Source organism: Crocodylus porosus, unplaced genomic scaffold (genome assembly GCF_001723895.1).
Source record: "Crocodylus porosus isolate Cpor-Errol unplaced genomic scaffold, CroPor_comp1, whole genome shotgun sequence".
NCBI lineage: Eukaryota > Metazoa > Chordata > Crocodylia > Crocodylidae > Crocodylus > Crocodylus porosus.
In genome coordinates, this window is record NW_017728948.1 from 27,158,710 (window position 1) to 27,166,679 (window position 7,970).

At 43.1% G+C, this 7,970-nt stretch overlaps 1 long non-coding RNA gene across 1 annotated transcript; it reads left to right on the forward strand.

Annotated features, from left to right (window-relative positions):
• Positions 1-4,640: 4,640 nt before the first annotated feature.
• Positions 4,641-7,503, forward strand: LOC109322376. Its single transcript, XR_002104370.1, has 2 exons — positions 4,641-4,678; positions 7,428-7,503. It is a non-coding gene; the product is annotated as an uncharacterized LOC109322376 (long non-coding RNA).
• Positions 7,504-7,970: the final 467 nt, after the last annotated feature.

The following is a 7,970-nucleotide window of genomic DNA, read 5'->3' on the forward strand; positions in this document are numbered from 1 at the left end:
AAGTTAAATCATGTCTATATTAGGCACTAAGATCCAGATTGTATTCCATCTATTAGACATCTATATAAACTTTGGTGTAATTCTATTCCAGTCTGCTCAAATCTGTGGAAAGGTGCTAATACAAAATGTGGTTTGTGCTCCCTCCTCCTAACTGCTTTTCTGTGACTTAATTTTAAGGGTCAAATGTTATGCTACAAAAGAAGATTCAATATAGATCTTTAGGGCCTTGAAGAAAGTGGAACAGAATCACACTTAGGCACCTAAATCTACCCAATAGGTGTCATAGAATCTGGCCCTACATGGTATTTCAAGTCATGTTAGCTAGCTATTTTTAAAAAACACCTCTTTAGCTAGTCTAGTCTTCATCTAGACAGACTTTTTCTCCATGAAACCCTGGCCAAATAATCATGCCTAGGGACTTGTTTGGATTTAAAGTATGATTGTAATATATTTGCTAACATGCTAACTAACACTAGAGGGGAAATTAGCCTTTAAATCAAACAGTTTAGCAGCATGTTTCATTGACACTGGATTTCAACATGTTACCTGCTTATGTGCTAACATACCTTCAAATTCTGGTCTAGACAAAGCTTCTTACTGGTTTATCCATCTGTAAAATAAGTATCATACACATACCTAAGCCACAGAATTGTTGAGCAGCTTCATGTACTGTTTGTATAAAGCCTTGGTTGAATGGTAAAATATAAGGCCAAAATATGATGCATATATCAAAGATGAAAAATGAGCTATAGTACCTATCAAGAGGGTGTTGTAAGTAAAAACTTGTCTAACACAAAGTTAACTCCAAAGCTGGATGGCACCCCAAAGTTAATACATTTGAGCAGCCTCTAATTTTGATAGTTGATGACTGATACTGTTGGGCTACAGGTAAGTCTGGCTGTCCGTGTTCCATTCAAGCTAAATAACAGACTAATTAAATGTTTCTGTTATGTGATAGCTGAAACAGTCAACGCCATCACACAAGGAGCATACTGAATACTAGGATGTGGCTTGATTTGATTGCATTTGTCAGTTTGGATGGGCCAGAAAAGAGGGAGGGAGAAACAGAAAACCAGAGAGACTGCAAAATAAGCATTTGTAGCATGACCCTGACAGGACAAGAAAGCTTTGATAGAAGGAGCATAGGAATTGTGAACAAGAAAACCACCCCAGTTTTTTTTTTATCTTACTGCATTCGGGGAAACAACTTTGCGTATTGTTTTTTTTTAAAATGAAACTAAGACATTTCCAACTTAAATCTGCAATTTCTTTTACTAGCAGATCACAACTCACAAGGCCCTGAATATTATCTGAGCCCAAAAGGGGTAACAATAATTTAAAACTAGATCTGAATGAGATGTCCAAGAAATATCGTATTTACTAGAATACAAGAAAAAGTTTTTGTCCCAATCAGAATGAGGGGGAAAAGTCTTACATTTACATACGAGGAAATCGCACTAAATATGTTTTCTGTCATTAAACTGATGCACAAAGCAGCATATGCTCAGTAATAGAAATGAACTATGAATTTGATTAAATGCAGCCAACACTAAGCATGACTGTAAAACACATGGTCCATTTGGGCAAACATGCTGATAGGAGCCTTTTTTTACTATTACAAGACAACTAAAAGAAACTACATTAGCACAAAACTCGACAACCTCCCTTACAACAATACCTTGTTCTTCTTACACCCCTTTTCATCATTAACACACTAACCTCTCACAAACTAGCCCTAACCCAGGTGGAAGCAACAACTTTCACTCTGACCCTGTGTCCTTTTTGGAAGAAACACTGCCATTCTTCTTCCCTCCATCTCTTCTCTGTCTTCTTTCCCATCTTGCCCATATCTTGATCCACATAGTATTTCAATTCATATAGAGCCAGTTCCACACATCTTCTTCTGGTACAACCCAAGCCCCTTAACCAACAATACGTTTCTCACCTTCCATATCCATACTGTGTCCCAAAGTAGTATGGTTCACAGTCTCTGTCTCTCCAGTCCTTTGGGCATTAACCCACAGAAAACCATTTCGTATGTTAAGTCACAGTTCACAGTGATTGCCCTCAAAAAATGGCACATCCCCTCCCATACCATTTGCACAAAGAGGCAGTGCCAAAATACATTCAGTACGAATTCTTCAGTCCTGCATTACTCTCTTGGGCACACCGCCAATCTTACCAAACCCCATTTATCCTGACTGCCCCTCACAGGAAGAATATTCCATATCATCATCCATATGAGATCCACATGTCCTCCTTTCACTCTATTATCTGTCGCTTCTTTCCAGGTATTTGCCATCTGTCTTTCCAACAGATCCCCGACTGTTGTTATCTTATCTGTCTCTCGTATATTAATCACTTTCTTAGGGTCTCTCAAGCACTCTAATCCCACTCCTTCAAGTTTATTTACCGTTACATCAGTGGCTGCCATACTCACACTTTTTCCAATCTCCCCTGTACATGCCTCATCTCTTAACATTTTTCCTGCCAGGTAACGGCAGAAACATGAAGTCTTCAACACTACCTGCCTCTTTACAGAACATAGTTATAAAATAAATATAGACAGAGCTTTCCAAATCTAGCATTCCCAGCCTCCTAATTACCTGGCTTTGTATAGCTCCATTCTGGCTATGCTTTCTCTCTTAGATCCCCCTCCCCCCCCCACAAAAAACCCCAAACACAAACAAACAACAACCCACATATCTGCTTCTGTGTCCTCTTTATCTGTTGCCATGATGGTGGATATGTTACTCCCATATAAAGGGTGCTTGGCAATATTACTGTTTTCATTGCAGCCACTTTACTTTTAAAAGATAACATTTTAACACTTCACAATCCCAAGATCACTCTTACCTTTAACTTCTCCCATGCCTTTGTTTCTTTCCCTTCAGCATCCACTGGGATTCCCAAGATTTTAATTACACCTTCTACCGCCCATATCCTGAACTTCTGTAAATTCTCCCAGTTCCCCACACCAATCAACATACTTTTAATCTTATTTAATTTTGCTCCTGGCACTTCACCAAGGTCTTCACTATGCTTCAATTGAATTCAGTGCTCTCAGTTGGTATGTTGTTTTGAGTCACAATGGTCCCATCATCCATGTATAATGTACATTTAACTTCTCTTCCTCCTGGTATCTTCACATCACTTATCAGCTTCCATCATGAATGCTCTGTGCCAATGGCTCTATTGCAGACACAAAAAGATAGGAGGACAGCAGGCATCCCTGTCTTACTTACCCTTGTTTGTATGGGGAATGCTTTGCTCAAGTAACCATTCACCAGTATTCAACTTCCTGCTTTACTTTAGCACTCTAACCCATCTGATCATCTTTGCCAGAAACCTCATTCTCCATAATACTTCAAACATGAAGTCATGTTCAACCTTATCATAAGCTCTTTCCAAGTCTAGATTCATTATTACTGTATGTCTTTTCCTCTCTTGCACATTTGATATGACATCTCTCATTAACCATAGGGTCTAGGATATCCTCCTCTCAGGAAGGACACACGTTTGTTCTTCTTGTATCACGTCTGATAACAAGTCGCACATTCTTTTGGCCAGTACTTTTTGCCATCAACTTGTAGTTTATGTTTAAAAGTGTTATTGGCCTCTAGGTGTCTAACATCTTCCCTACCCTTCTTGAATATCCAAATTACCACACCTCCTGCAAAATCCTCCCCTAACTCCACACCCTGCATTATTTCCCTGTATGTCTCTACTATACCAGTCTCCAGACACTGCATTTTTTTTTCATAGAATTCCACCAGAAGTCCATCTCTTCCCAGCACCTTCCCTCTCTGCAAGCTTTTAAGTAGTCCTCCACCTCCCTCATACTTAACTTCTCCTCTAAATGTGTTTCTTTTCATCCTCTATTCCTTCCTTTATCGCCTCAAAGAACACCTTCATTTTTACTCTATCCACTCCTCTTCTTTTGTACAGCTCTGCGTAAAACTCCACTGTTGTGTCTAACACTTTCACACTCTCTTCTATCCAGATTCCTTTCAGGTCCTTCCTTCTTTTCCTCAGTTTCACTGAATAATACCTACATCATCCTTCCCCTTTCTCCACCCAAGTTGCTCTGTTCAGAAAGACTTTCTCATCCATTTTCCCATTGAAACATTCTTCATTCCATCATTTTGTCTTCCAGTTCTTCTTTCACTTGTACTCCTCTTACCACCTCCTTTAATAATTCATGCTTCCTTGCCTGCAGTTCTTCTAGCTCAGGGGTGGGCAATTTTTTGGGGTGGAGGGCCGCTTAGCAAGTTTTGGCAAGCTGTTGAGGGCCGCATGGGTAACCACACCCCTTAACAGGTGCCCCGCCCCTAGTCACCATCTTGGGACCAGAAGTCCCACCCCTGAACGCTGACCCTTGCCCCTGGAATTACTCCTTTGGACAAGAGTTTCCTATCTTAGAACCAGAAAAAAAATTATGTACTAAAAATCAAATATCCATAATATTATATTTTAATTCAATTAAAAATGTATTTTTTCCTGATATGCATGTTTTTGTACTTTATATGTAGAAGTGATTGCATAATAGCTCAAAATGCAGTCTTACTCTTGTATAATGTGAGAGGTGTGCAGTGGAATCGGCGGGTATGGGCAGAAAGGTAGGTGTGGGGCTTGTGGGGAGCTGTGGATGTGTGTGTGTGTGTGTGTGTGTGTGTGTGTGTGTGGTATCTGTGGTATGTGTGACTGTCTGGAGGAGGGTGGGGCTGTGAGGTTTGCAGGAAGGGTTGCAAGGGGGCACCCAGCCGGGCCCTTGCTACCCGAAGCCTCATGGCTGTGTTTGCATTCCAGTGGCTCCTGCTGCCACCAGGAGGCTGGAGACTGCCAGAGAAGGGCCTGTCAGGTTCAGGAGGCCTTGCAGGGGGCTCCTGGAGCCACTGGGGGTGGCACAAGTTGGTGGGGATGTGGCCCAGGATGTGGGAAGCCCAGCAAGATGTTGCATAACTTGCATCATGCACCTGAGGCTTGGGGTGGCAAAGGCCTGGTTGCGCCCCCCACAGGCAGCCTGGCAGCCTGGCAGCAGCTCGCTCAATGGCCCCGGGACAGGAAGGGAGGCTGTGCCAGGAGCCAGAGCAGAACTGCAGCTGCTTTTCTGCTTCAGAAGATCCTGCAGCTTCCAGGAGGCCGGGGACCCTGAGGAAGCTCCTGGCCTGCCCTGGGGGCAGTGTGGGGGGCCACCCGAGACTGCTGACAGCAGCATGTGGCCTTGGATGCAGGAAGCCCAGGGATGCAGCATGGAAGTTGCATTCTGCACTTGAGGCTTAGGATGGAAACGACGTGGGTCCCCCGCCACGGGCATCCCTGGCAGATGCTACCACCGGCACTCCTCACCCCTCAGGGGACAAGTGGCCTGGCAGCAGCTCTCCCCCTGGCTGCAGGATGGGTGGAGAGGCTGCGCCAGGAGCTGGAGCAGAGCTTAAAATTAATTAATATTAATGGCTTGGCAGGCCGGATTCGGTCCACAGGCTAAATTTCGCCCACCCCTGTTCTAGCTCTTCCACCCTCTTCTTCAACTCTCTTTGACCAATATTTCTGAAAAATTCACTTGTTCTTCTCTTTATCATAGTCCACCACTCTCAGATGCTTGTGTAGTATCTCTTCAGAGTCTGTTATACTTCATACAATTCCACATATTCTTGGCAGGTCCTCTCATCTTGTAATAATGGAACATTTAACTTCCACATCCATTTCCCCCCACCTTCATTTTTTTCTAAACTAACTTCCATTCTCAGTATCCACTGATTGCTGAAGGTCACATCTAAGATCTCCTTCTTTCCAATACCTAGTCCATTTGACATTAATACAAAATCAGTCTTCAACACCTGTCTCCCACTCAGTTCCAATCTCATAATCACCTTCTGACTGGCCTATGCATCCTTTAAAACTTCTTCTTTCAGTATATTAATCAGTACTTTTGACAAGCTTTCTAGCTCTCCCTCCCCTCTATCTTCCCCTATTCCCCTTCTTGATAATGTAATTGAATCCCCCCCACCCCACCCTGCCAGCATTTGCTGCCTACCTCCACCTACTTACACCTCTAATTTCTCCAACAAGGTGATCCTTCCTTTTCTTTCAGTTGGTACATTTATATTAAAAATCTCTAACACTTTATTTTCAAACTCCACCACCATCCATTGCAGTCTCCCTTCCATAGTTACTTGCACTTACTTTACTTCCACTTCCTCACCTTTGAGTAAAATCATGACTCCAGCCACCTTGTTTACATCTGACCCTGCCTACCACAATGGTCCCCATCCCCATCTCTTTACAAAACACTTGTAATCCCTCTCCCATGGGATTCCACATTCCTGTAAACTTATTATGCCCGCTTCGACCCCACTCAGTATTGGCATAAACTTATCCCACTTCTTCCTCAATATTACACTTCTGAAATTTATAGATGTGTAGCAGAAAGCCCCTTTTTCCTTTTGCCTGCATTTGCTTTCCCCTCTTTGGATATGTTTCTTCTCTTATACCATTTCTTCCTTCCTCTTTCTTTCACTATAAGATAAGGAATTGTGTTTTAAAGTTTGTATGTGTGTATTCTGTATCTCCCCTTGTATTTTGGCATTTTTATCTATTTGTGTTCCATGGCATTACTCTTGTATCTTGTATTTTATACTCTTCACCTTTTAGCTAAATGTGTTTTAGTTTTAGAAGTAAGTTATACACTGTAACAATGTTAACAAGGGTGGAAATCAAACACCACTTCCCTGTATCAGGTGGGCCCCTGAAAGAGCAAGTGAATCAGTGACTGAATGCGTAACACAGTAGCAGGCTTCAGTAACAAGCGGCAATTAACACCTATGGAAACCACAGATCAACCAATGGAAGAAATCAATAGTAGACAATGTAGCAATCGGGAATTCTCTAAACTTCACTAGAAGCCCCAGTCTGAGTTAATCAACACCAAGGACCAACTTTTGGGGCTGAATATCTCCAAATTGACTGCTCCCAGAGCCCTATTCATGACAGGGGTAAATTAATCAAAATTCATCAACGGGCTCCCAAACCTGCATGTACATACAGATGATCCCTGGGGCTGACAGATGCCATCCAGTAGCCACCGAGGGGGATGTGCCATGAGGCTCAACAACCCCTGGATTGGGCAAACCTGAAAACTGGGGAGTCACCAAAGCCTGCCAAGGACAGAAGAAAAGCAGTGAAAAGTGACCCTTGGCAGCGCCCTCTTGATCTCCAACTTCACCAGCACCCGACATGTCCCACCAGAAGGACCAGCCGGCGACCCCCTTCTGGAGGATAACACCACGCTGGAATAAGCCTCGACTGGCCTTCGATGGCAGACTGCAGCGCTAGTGGGATAGGTATACCCAACTCTGGTGCCGCCCCCCCCACAAACATTCGTAGCTCGCTACTGTGTGTGTGCATGTGCATGTATGTGTGTGAAGGGACCAGCCCCAAGGTTTATGATTTGACTTCATTACAGTGTTTCAATCTGCCTAATAAACCAGAATTTCAAGGATCCCGAATTGGACATTTGTAGCCAACAGATGCAATACACAAAGTCATGCTTTTCCATTTAATTTTCACATCTCTACCATTTCATGTCTTCTATGCTGCTGTTTCATGCAGTCTGCTCTCATCCTCCCCCTCTTCACAACCCCGTAGTCTTTGACAGTTGTTTGATTGCTTTAACATTTAAGAAAGGCTTCCTTTTCCCCTCTCCCCAACCTTTCCACTTCCCCCTTCCCCTCTCCATTAGACCCAGACCCCATTAGCTGCAATGAGCTTTTCATCAAGCAGTCTTCCTCACCCCACTTTCATTGTCTGCCTTCTTCTTTCTAAGATTCATAGCATGTGATTTCTTTCTTTTCCCAATTTATCTCACTTCTTTCTCCTGCTTTGTCCCTCACTCCTCCTTCTTGTTCCTGTATCATTCTCTCCTCTTTCCCTTCTCTCTCTTCCATCTCAGAGTCACTTGTTCCACTCAT